Raw genomic sequence first — 12,262 nt, forward strand, 5'->3', positions numbered from 1 at the left:
AACTAAGAAGAAAAACGATCAACCCAGCCTTCCATGCTCGGAACCTGGACTCCTATGTCCCTATTATGAGTCGAAGACTGGAAAATTTCGCAAGAAAACTTGATGCCATTAATGATTCTGCGGCGGGGTACTTCAATGTTATGGCCCCGGTGAGGGCCGCGACATTTGGTGTTCTGATGGGTGAGATGCTTTTTCCCATTCTTTGGAACAATATTTTTGACAGGAATATGTTGCTAGCTTATTTCCTCAAAAAACATTTACGAACAATATTGTCTATCGACATCTCAGCTATTCTGATGCCCTACATTTACTAAATACACATTTAGTATATGTAATCGAGCGATATCTCACTTGCTCTTCTCATGTCAAAGGCCTCAAACCCAAACTCATCACTATAGTCTATATCAGGGATGGGCAAAATACATGCAAATATGTATCGAAATACAAATACAAAATACTTCGTCAAAAATGTATTTAATTACAAATCAAATTAAATTTTAAAAAAAGCATTTAAATACAAGATACAAATAAAACCAAATGTATTTGGTCTCCTCCACGTACTTCTCCAAATATATTCCTCAAAATTTGCGTCAGCGACTTCAGAGCACCTGCAACGGGTTTCCGGGTATCTCATTTTAATTTTGCATCGCACACTCGGGAGTTAGTGTTGAGGCTCTAGTAACGTAGCAGAAATATAATCAGAAAAAAAAAATGTGATCAGCTTGGATGCAATAGGTGAAAAAGTACAGAGCTTCAAGCAGGTTTTTTTGTCGATTACATTTTGGTATAGACCAACAAAGAACCGAGACGACCAAGACGCGCAGCACTAGATAGAGAATTTTTTATTGTTGCAACTCGCACCAGTTACGAACATCTGGACGACCCGCGCACTTAGATTGTTCCAGGCAAAAATATGGATGGAAATCAGGCTGGAAAGCATCACAAGTTGTCACAGGCACTTATTTAGCCAGTCTGCCTGTGAACGTCGATTTCGTGACTATTCTTGCCCTGGTCTAGCACCGTAATCACAAAGTCATTAAACGCTTGTGCTTGATTGAGAAACACTGCATTCGGTGCAGAACGTAGTTTTCTTCCTGCTCTGGACAGTGACAATAAATTTGAGGGGTGTATTTTCGCCCACAAAATTGTATTTAATTACAATTGTATTTGAAATACCCACGTTTTAGTATTTAAATACACACGCCAAGTACATTACCCGATTTGTAATTTAGTACGAATGCAAAATGCACAAAGTATTTGAAATACTGCCCATCCGTGGTCTGTATCATGAAATTCAACAGTAGCATGTGTTTGGGCTCGCCTGTTTCATCCTCTGAGGAAATTATTCAATATTCTTTTCATGTGCCCTCTAAGTTATAGCTACTCATATCTATGCCCACTTGGTGGATCGCGCATTGCGGCTTCGTTGGTGCATTGCAACTGCGGCCAGCTGAAGTTTCCCGTCGTCCATCATTTCACATCACACCGTCGGCCGCGTGAAGCATGGTAGAGATTGGGTGGCTGCGTGCTGAAGGGCTCATTTTCTGCTTGATTGTCTTTGTTCGGCGAAGCGTCAATTCTCTTCTTCGTTTCGTTTTAGGCCGCATTTGTTTTCACTATATTTCTATTACACTTATTTTATGAGTGACGCTTATTGAATTTGATATATTTATAAAATTTGCTGTCTTCAACTTTGATTTTTAATCCCTTTCTACATATCTGTGCTCTCTGCTAATCCCTCTTTCTCTTCCCGCACGAAAAAGCAACCTAGCATAGTTCAGTTCAGTTAACCTTCTAAATAAACCCATTTCCTTTTATTTTAATGACTTCTGTTTTCACCCTAAAACGCGTGATTACCTGCGAAAGCAATGTACTAATAATAATTGTTTTTTTTTTTTGCAGTAACAAAACGGTGGAAACTAGAGAGGTAAAAATACTGTAGGAACAGTTTGCCAAGTACTGAGAACCTCAATGGTTTCAGCAAGAGCGGCAATAAATATACACAATATAAAAACGTCAATTTTTAGAGCAACCATAAAAAAATGTACGTTGGGTAATAGCAGGACAGTAAATCTAAGTAGTAAACAACCTCTTCTAATAGTATCATTGGTAACACAAGAATAAAATATCAATGATTTTGATGAAAAGATTGTTATATTTATGTGGGATAAGGTCAACATATTAAGTAGCCTTAGGGGACTTAATTTGATGATTTGAAGACCACGATTAGTAGAACGAGAACTAAGAACCACTCGGGGCGCAGAGTGATTGGTTGCATGAGATTGCTTGCTGTTTACTCTCAAAGTCACTAAGCAAATGACGCACTCTGTATTTTTTTCCTTATGTGATACAGTGATGTCTCGTTATAATGGATCGATTGGTTCCGGAAAAAAATCGTCCATAACGTGAGTTTTCCATAATGACGAGTCAAAAATGCATTCATTTTCCCAGTTTGTCCCCCGAAAATGGTGTCCATTAGTGGGATGTCTCCAATAATGGTGTCCATATTAACGAGACATGATTGCATTATAAGATTAACGAATTCGTTCTTACACGGATAGACTTTACGTCATATTTCATTTGAATTATCGACAAATAGGCCGCCATTATGTGGGGACTAATAATTTCTTTGAACAGTGGATATTAGAGTTCTGTTCAGATGTTTTTTAGGAATAATTATGTATTATATCTTAATTAAAGGGCGTTTCGTAGTTAGTCTTCTGTAAATTTCATAGGGAATACTTTTTTTGACTGTAAGATATATATTCCACACTCCAAAAAAAGCCCGTCCGCCTACTTTCCCGCACAACACTTGACGGCCAATCACCGCAACTTACGGAGACAGCTCAGCGAATGACGATGCCATATGCTTAAACCAAAAAACACAGTCTGTGTTGTGACATTAAGCAATGCAAGCGTGACGTTTTGCATTGCTTAACGTCACAACTCAGACTGCGTTTTTTGGTCTATACATATGTTTCGGCACCGTCATTCGCTGAACAGCCTCCGTAAGTTGCGGTGATTTGCAGTCCGAGTGTTGTGCGGGAAAGTAGAGACACGGGCTTTTTTTAGAGTGCACTAAAGACACGCTATGTGAGCAAATCAATTTGTGATGAGCACAATGGATATTTCAACAAGTTGTTTTTATGTTAATTATTCAGAAACGGTATTTGGAATTTCTGACATAGAAGACGAGGAGTTTGAAAAGAAAGGGCACATACAACGAATGCAAATGTAGGTACCAGCAGCATCTTGTCAATATTTTTTAACCTTTGAATTCACTGCATAAACACCTATGTGCATAATGAGGCGCATGCCTTGTTTTATAGCGGAGCTCTTAGGCGCCCATCTCCGGGTTTCGCGGCGTCGGCGTCGCCGTTGGCGTCGGAGTAACCGCTCTAAATTTAGCGGGAAAATTAACGTCACGTGACCTCAACACCAGATGAATTCTCCGATAAATTTAGCAGAAAAAATGGTTCACATGACTTGGTGTCGCGTCATCTATGATCAAAATAAATTTCTCCGCTAGATTTTGCGGGAAAATTGACGTCACGTGACCTCAACAGCATTTTAGTTTCCTCGGTAAATTTGGCGAGTAAAATGACGTCACATGACTCGGTGAACATTACTCGGTCACAGTGTCACGTCCCCTATGAACAAATTCGGTTTCTCCGCTAGAATTAGCTGGAAAATTGACGTCACGTGACCTCAACAGCGATTCAATTCCCCACTTAATTTAGCGGGAAAATTCATGTCTCGTGACCTCAGCACCTATTCAGTCGCCCCCTAAAGTTAGGGGGGAAAATGATGTCACATGACTCGGTGTGACGTCACCTAGCAACAGATTCAGTTTCTCAGCTAGATTTAGCGGTAAAATTCACGTCACGTGCGAACAAGGAGGGAAACGTACGGAGGAGGAGGAAAGGAAGAGGAAAGAGGAGGGGGGGAGAAAAGGAGGAGTAGGAGGAACAAGGGAGGGGGAGGAGGGGAGAGGAGGAAAACAATTAGGGGGAAGTGGAGGAGAAGAGAGGAGGAGGAGGAGGAAAATCGGGGAGGACGAGGAGCAGAGGAGGACGGGAAGAGGAAGGGAGGAGGAGAGAGTACGGAGGAGGAGGAGGAGGGGAATACCCTTCTCCTCCGTATTCTCTCCTCCTCGTCCTCAAGAGCTGCGCTCTAATTTCGCGTGAGAGAGATTTGTAAACGTCTTTAATTTTTTAATAGTTGATCCGATTGAGGTACCTTCCGACATATATTATAGCGAATAAAACACCTGTGGATGTATAATGAAGGGCTTACAGTCCTATCGACGACTTTCCTGAAGTCCTTATAGATTATTACATGGGTCAATTATAGTGTCCACAAGATTTTAATATGCCATTTGTGTAATAAAGTCGCCAACGGGCCGACAGTCGCGAGCTCCAAAGTCCAAAGCAACCCAGAACCACTGTTTGCGTGCAGCCTAAGATATGAACATCCGTTCCCCCGCTTCGAGCGTAACCCGAGCGCCCAGTACCAGAAGCGTCTTTCTTTTATTTCATTTTACCTAGAATAAACAAGACCTCAGTCTTCAGCCTGACTCCGGCACGAAAGGTTGTCTGTGTGTTCTCTTCGCCAAAGAACGTTAAACGAAGCAATTTGCGGCTTGTGCAGACGTATTTACTCGAGTAATAGCCTCAATGTTTATGATGGAAACTTGAGGGTTCGCTCTTTCGCGGGTCACGCAGAATGCCAATAACTGCGATCGACAGCATGATTCCAGCTGTTTACAGGACAGAAATAAAGTCTTCGTGCAACAATACCATCTGTGAAGATTGCATTTGCATGGAGAATAGGGTTCTCGACCTGGTTATTCGCTATAACCTCGTTTACATGAAAGCGACTTCAGCGCATCGACTCTACTCGTTCTTCGAACGAAGCCGACGCGGCAACGTTTACATGAATGCGAACCAAGCCCTACACGAAGGTGGCGCCACGCCGTGTCGAAGCTCGAAGTTACGCCGTTATGGAGTTCCGGCACCAGCCGCACCACGTTTTCCGGTGCATCGCACGTGGAGGCCTTTCGACGCGTTCAGTGAACGTAAAGATCGTGCCCGCTGTCTTCGGTGCTGTGGAAGAAGTTACGAGACGGAAGAAACATCAAAACCCAAACGTTTAGGGCTCCGGGCCGGGCCGCCAGGTCACTCTGGACCTGAGCTAGGCGACGTGTGTGCGCACGCTTTGAGGACGCCTCCGCGCTTCGCCGCGCCAGACCTCGCCGATCGCGACCGGACCAACCGGACTCCGAGTCCGAAAGGCTCCTGCGCAGCCAGGAACGGCACCGAGGTAGGAACTGCTCGTTCTGCGCTACCTTGCAGTGCTCTACAGTGCTCGGAGCTTTCGGTGTCGTTCGTGAAGAGCCGAAGCCTTTGGGACCCCTTCGGACGCGCTAGTCGTACTTCGCAAGGCTTGGACGGGGGCCGCCCTCAACGAGCAGCTCCGCTATATTCCGCTTAGTTATAATGGCAATAAAAGCTCGCGTCTGGTCTCGGAAAATGATTGCGGGCGACCATACGGGACCGCTCCCCGCGCCGCCGACGAGGTTGGCCGCCGCTATGTTCTCATTTGTTCAGTCGCTCCAGCAACGAGCGCCTTCCCATAATCCTCCCCGTTCCAAAATGCGATGCGACCTCTGTTTACATGAGCTGAATGAATGCGCACTTGCCATCTCGATCCACCTCTGTCTAGAGACCTAAACGCGATGCGCTTTCTTTGCGCATTACGCCGTTTACATGACCGCATTGAATGCGAGAACTGGATTCGATGCGACTTAGTCGCATTCATGTAAACGCGGCTTATGTTATTTATGGGCAACACGATGATTCGCTGTATATGTGTTCTGTGCGAAAGTAGAAAAAAGGGCCTTGTTCATAAATAGTACGGCTGTTACTCGAGTAAATGCGGTATATAAATATGTTTAACAGAAATAAATAATTCGCTGCCTTTTTTGGTCTCCTCCTCGGCGTTCAATCGGCGTTCAATACCCAGGAACGTATCAACGAAACATTTACTAACCTAGCAAAAAAAAAAAAATAGCAAATTACTTGCATGGCTACAACACAAAGAACTTGCATTGCGTAATGCCAATGTAACTATCATGAGTTTAAAAAAAAAAAGTCTAATATGTTAGTTTGAACGTAACTCGTAATGATTTTAAAATAACGAGACCTACGGATATTTTCACAAATGACCACGTGCCAATGCGTTTAATTTTTCAGAATCTGCGACGGATTTATTTCACGGATTTGCAACGTCGTTTACTGGTGGGACATCCTTTACGAATTCAGCCGCGAGGGCAAGAATTACCGCAATATATCGCAGATGATCAGGGACTATTGCCGCCAGGTAGGTATTGTATATTAAAGGTGTACTCCGCCGATATCTTCATGGTCCCCGATTTGCTTGAAATTTTGCTAAACTCGCCAAACAACATCGCCAAAATAGTATCCCAAATATTAGGTCAAAATAATCTTTTTTCACGAAGTTATTAAATTTACAAATTTTGGTCCTCACCGTGTTTTTCAAACTGAAAGTCTATACTGGCAACAACGAAAAAGTGACGTCAGTGGAAGTGCAGGGGTTCACTCTTTGGACAGCAGAATTTGTTCCCAACTGATTCGAAGCAGTTTCATGGTGTCAAGTGAATGCTTTGGAAGCTCGCTCCAGTACCCGCGCTCCAGCACGGAACAAATGATTGGCATATTCTATTTTTTTAGACTGCTCGCCCGACTGGCAAGCTTGCCTTCCACTGACGTCACGGCACTGAAAAGTGCGGGTATATTTGAATGTTGGTTTTTGCACCATTTTCATTTGCCGATTTCGCGATAACTATTATGAATTTCGCGATACTAAATAGCATACCAGAAAGGCCGGGAGTCAGAAAATATAGTTAGTTGAGGTAGCTCAAAAAATCGCCGGAGTACGCCTTTAAGAAACTCTTTCCATCCCTTTACTGCCAATGATTAATTAAAACAATGCTATATGGTGCACTCTTGCAACAGATTGCTGATAGCTAAGACAACTGTTTTAAAATTAATTTAAAAATGGCACAATAAAAAAGAAACGTGCATTTTTTTCCTAGGGGGTTTTGGTAGAATTTAGCGAATATCAGTAGTAGTAAACCTGTACCAACTCGGCCACCTGTCAATCAAAGCCCCAAGGGGGCGGGGCCAGCCCCGAGCAATCACAGAGCCGCAGGGCGCGGCCTCTTCCCTCTCTCCCATTCCAGGGACCGATGACAGGGAATGGGCGTTGGCCAGTGACCAATCGGAGCTCGCCCGGCTCCCGCCCCCCGAGGTACGCGGTACAGGTGTGAGGTCACGTACCTTAGGCCTCAGACCTTAAACCTCAAACCTCAGACCTCAAACCACAAGCGGGGTTGACCAGGTGTTGACAGCTGTGGTCGTCATCTGATAACAACCACGTGATGTCACAGGGTCCGAGCTTCGTCCGACGTACGATAAGGTCATACCGGTTCAGGCATATGGAAGCTCCCTTTTTCAATACTTACACGTGTATCTGAATCAGACTTCGGTGAGCCAGTACGAGAATTATGCTTATCGTTCCTATCTCGATATTCTCCTGCACGCAAACCAGACGAGTAGGGATCACTCTCTTTCTGCGATTTTGTACGAAAAAGACCCGGTAAATACGTCCGAAAAGCTCGACCTTCCCGCCGATGCTAAGGGCCTTACGGCACGTTTAAAGAACCGAAGGAAGTACGCTCTGTGGTTTGTTTTGTCGTCTTATTAGTGACATACGTCACCAGGACAAGCTTCTGTTGAACGGGGTGGATATTCGCATCGTGCTGCGGCAAAATACCGAAGATTTCAAGCTCTTGGCCGCGTCGACGGTTCCCCAGGAACACGTCGTCCAACTTCCTCGCATTGTGCTCTACATTCGACGCATGCAAGTGGCCCCGACGGTGCTTGTGGGCATCAAAAGACGTTTGCAGTCCTCTCCCGCGACTTATCTACTACGTGGGGTGGAGATCAAGACCGGAACCGTTTCTCCCGGTGTGTCGCACATTGTCCTCGACGATCTGTATGCGCATCGAGTGCCGTCAAAGCTCCTCGTCGCTTTCGTGAAGAGCGAGGCGTTTCAGAGAAGTCGCGAGCACAACCCCTTCAAGCTCGAACACTTCAACCTGAAAACGGCGGTCCTGGACGTGGGTGGCTGCCAGCAGACGGAGCAGTTTGATTTTGCTCAAGATCTGTACATGAAGGCCTATATGAGCTTCCAACACCGCCTCAATCGAAGAGACGTCCCCTACTCTAAAGGTGTCTTCTCAAAAGACTCCTTTCTGCTCTACTACATTTTCACTCCGGACAGGGAAGAGCAGAGTCTTTGTCCAATCTCCACGGCGAACGTGAGACTCACCTTGACCTTCAAGCAAGATCTAACTAAAGCCATCACCATTCTCTTTATGTCAGAAACGCCTCGCATCCTGGAAATTGACAAGGAGAGAAAGGTCTAGTTTGCCGCTTGAAATGGAAGAACTCGAATTTTACACAATGTTCGCGGGAAATCACTGCACGCGTCCCTGGTTTCGTGGCACGTTCGCGTGCGACGAGATTGGTCAAGAAACAGCGTCACCCGGTCTTTACGTAGTGAATACGGCACCGAGGTCTTCGTTCGGTGAACACTGGGTTCTTTTCTACGTATGCCCAAAGGACAAGGCAATTAGTTACTTTGACAGTTTCGGAATGATTCCGATTCACGGGGAATTTTACGACTTCATTGGAGGCGCAGCGAGTTTCTTCTACTCCAAGAGAAGAATTCAAGGGACTCTGTCGCACACGTGCGGACTTTACTGTCTATACGTGGGTGCGCGCCTGTGTTGCGGTGTACCGCTCCGCGAGTGCATTCAAGCTTTCTCGGCGAGCGACTACCGACGGAACGACCGACAGATTCCCATACTCGTGCGCAAGTAATTTCATTCTCCCGCTTTAAAGCTCTCCTGCTGCTCCGCTCTGTAACCTCATCTCGAAATAAAGCCACAAAAAGGACACAAAGCGAGGATGGATCTTTTTCTCTTTTTTATTTAATATGCATGCATCTAAGATATTCTCAAAATATGGGGAAACCGATGGCGCGCAACAGCTCTTTATACAAATATCAAACACTTGGTGAAAAAAACAAAACAAAACGTCGTGCTACATCAAAATGGCTTTTTACAATACCCTCTGTACACACACACACACACACACACACACACACACACACACACATGCATCAGATTGAAATGAAAAAAAAGCACTTCACAAAAGGCTCCAATGTCCGAAATGAAGAGTTGAAACACCGTCAGAGTCGATGAAGCGCTTGTTGTCAAACGGGTTGATTGTTATCTTCTCCACGACAACAGTCTTGTTCTCGCACAACTTACGAGCGATAGTCCGCAGCGTGTTCTTGTGCAGAGTTTGTTGCTCGATAGTTTGAACGTACAGCTCGTAGGTTAGCTTACGAGACTCGCAACTTTTCACTCATTTCGCCCTCACGTAGTGCTCTCTAGAGGCTAGTTCCATCGAATAGAGTTTAGGTTTTAAACAAACAAATCCAAGAATGTGATCTTTTGGGAGCTCGTTTTTGAACACTCATTGTTTCATTTTGTTTTCGGGAGAGAACAAGGGGTGATCGGCTGGGTACCCAGAAGTATCCAGGTGAGTTTCGGCAGGGGTCCCGAGCTTCGAGTCTACATCCGGGTCGGTGATTTGGAGGATGAACGAGTCCTTGTCGCTGTACGCTGCGCGAGCGTCAGGGAAAACGCGCCTGACCTGATTGTAGAAAAACTCTTACATGACCAGTTTGGACATCTCTAGGATAGAGAAGCCCGCGTACACGGGTTTGTTCAAGTGTAGGGTTCTCTGGGAAAACTGAAAGATCACCACGGTCGGGCTAATTGCCGCAAACTGTCTGAGGTTAGGTTTCTGCAGGTTTTTCAGCACTTCCTCCTCGCTCACGCTAATGACAACGTTATTGTACTGACGTGGGTTTTCGATAGTTTTACCATAAATTGAATTCATAATGAGCTTAGATAAGTTCTTTTGAAAAGCATTTGTCGCCTGTTTTCGGAGGTTGTGGTTGAAGTCGATGAAATCTTTGAGGAATGCCCTCTGCGAAAACTTCAAAACGCGATGAATGACCTTTAGTTTTAAGCCCAACTCCAGATACAGCTTGAGATTTCGGTAGTGGATAATGTAATTGCGTTTCGGGTAAAAGGTGAGAAGCAACTTTCGCTCAGACTCTCGCTGGGGTAGGTGAAATTTTTTGACAAGCGCTTTTTGATAGGGTGAGAGCCATTCGAGCGGGACTCCTCGTTTCTCGGGACCCAGGGGAAAGTCCGCGTGCGAATCGTGTAGTTCCCGAGGGTAGTCGAGGTCCACCTCTAAAATGTAACCCTCGGGCGGGTCGTCAGGAACCTGTTGGAAGTGGAGAGCGTCGATTTCTTCGCGGTCTAGCCAGCGAAAATCTGCGCATGGAAGGGATTGTCGCATGGTGGAAGCGTAAAGACCGTTCACGTCAAGGTCTAAAATTTGAGAAACCGCCGTGTTCGGATCGAAACATGCGGTTCCTGGCACGTTAGCCCTCGTGTTGCGAATGGCACATGGAACGATTCCTCCTCGCAAACCCGCTTCGATGAAGAGATACGCATCCACGTCGTCGAGCAGCTCCAGTTTCACCCCAGTTTGTTTAAGTGCGCAGGCGAGACTGAGCGCGGGGAGGGAAACGTAGTGTAACGGATCGAGCTCGTACGTGTCCGGAGTCCATTTCCTGAAATTTCGGAACACGTCGGTGAGAAGTAGGCAGTCGAGTTGCAGGTAGCAGTCACTGTATTCTCCTAGGCTTTTGAAATTAAATGTTTCAAAGACGGTTTGGGCGTGACTGTAGTCCTCCTCTGAAATTTGGCTGTCGTTAAGCTTGTTGTAAAACAACTCGGGCGGCGGTAGCTCGGGCTTCCGGTAAGCCTCGAAACTGGTCACGTAGTCGTAGGGAAATACGCCTTTCCGCGCCAGAAGCTCAACGTGCTGCGGAAAAGCCTGCTTTAGACAGCACAGGTTTTCTAGTCCCTTGGAACGGAGGTCCTGAACCAGCGCATCCAAGCTGGTGGGGAGAAATGCCAGACTGTCGAGAAACCGCAGGTTACCCACGTCGAGTCACCTAAATTGCTGGCAGCTAGTGGCGAGCACTTTAATATCTTCAGACTCGAATAAGTCGAGTTTCGGTAGTATAAAGGCCATGTCATACGAATGGTTGTGCGCGAGCATTGGAATGACGTTCTTGTTTACTCTCAGATTTAAATTGCATCCCTGACACAACGACTGCCTGTACGATCCGCTGAAGTGGTCGTGATCTCTGACTTTTCTCTTTCGATTTCCAAACAATTCGCCACAAATCGCGCAGTGAGAGGCCGACCCGTGAGCCTCTTCGTTCACGCTCACCACTGGCACTTCCTCACTTTGAATCCATTCGCCAATGAGCTTTGTCAATTGATTGCAGCGTGTTTCCCTGGCCGAAAACAAGACCTGGATCGTGGAGAAGATTTTGAGACGCCGACGTGCGCCCCATCTGCAATACCTCGTAAAATGGAGGGGCTGTACGATTCTTCGCAAAACAGTCGGGTTAATGCGAAGGATTTCGAGCAACAAAAGAGGTAAAGAAAAAAAAATGGTAGCGTGCTTTACCCAATGCGTCGAGCGATCGTGGGCTCTGTGTGCACACAGATCGCGCGAAACACACACACACGCGTAATGAGTTTTATTATTTTTTATTCAAAAATTTTCACAGGAGCAATATAGCTTCACGATCGAGATTTATTCCGCACAATGAGGCTTTCCCTCCTTCGATCAGTCGCCGAATTTGATAGATGTTCAGAGGACATCTTCGAAGGTACATGGACTCGCTGATGATGCAGCTGTCTTCACACTCGAGGTCATAATTCCGGGGAGCAAGAACGTCCAGCTCATTGAGACAGTGCTTCAGCGCCTCAGTCTGATTCCTGTCCAAATTTACACTGGCTCTTTTCGGATAACCCTCTTTTCGCCATACACGTATTGCTAGCACGGGTGCAGGACACTGATGTACTTTGATCTCCTTGTTCAGACTCATCTCGAGCGTGCAATTTCCGTGCAGGCTCGCGTTCGACATGCTGACGCCAATGGTGATCACGCAGACAATTAGAAAGGAGCCCATGATGAATGCGAAAAGAGCCTTGACGGACGCGAGCGTC

General features: G+C 45.8%; 1 pseudogene; it reads right to left on the bottom strand.

The window, feature by feature from the left end:
• Window positions 1–9,296: 9,296 nt before the first annotated feature.
• LOC121837107 lies at window positions 9,297–11,273 on the bottom strand (annotated as a pseudogene).
• Window positions 11,274–12,262: the final 989 nt, after the last annotated feature.

The sequence above is a fragment of the Ixodes scapularis genome, unplaced genomic scaffold, assembly GCF_016920785.2.
Source record: "Ixodes scapularis isolate PalLabHiFi unplaced genomic scaffold, ASM1692078v2 PGA_scaffold3__209_contigs__length_174095766, whole genome shotgun sequence".
Lineage (NCBI taxonomy): Eukaryota > Metazoa > Arthropoda > Arachnida > Ixodida > Ixodidae > Ixodes > Ixodes scapularis.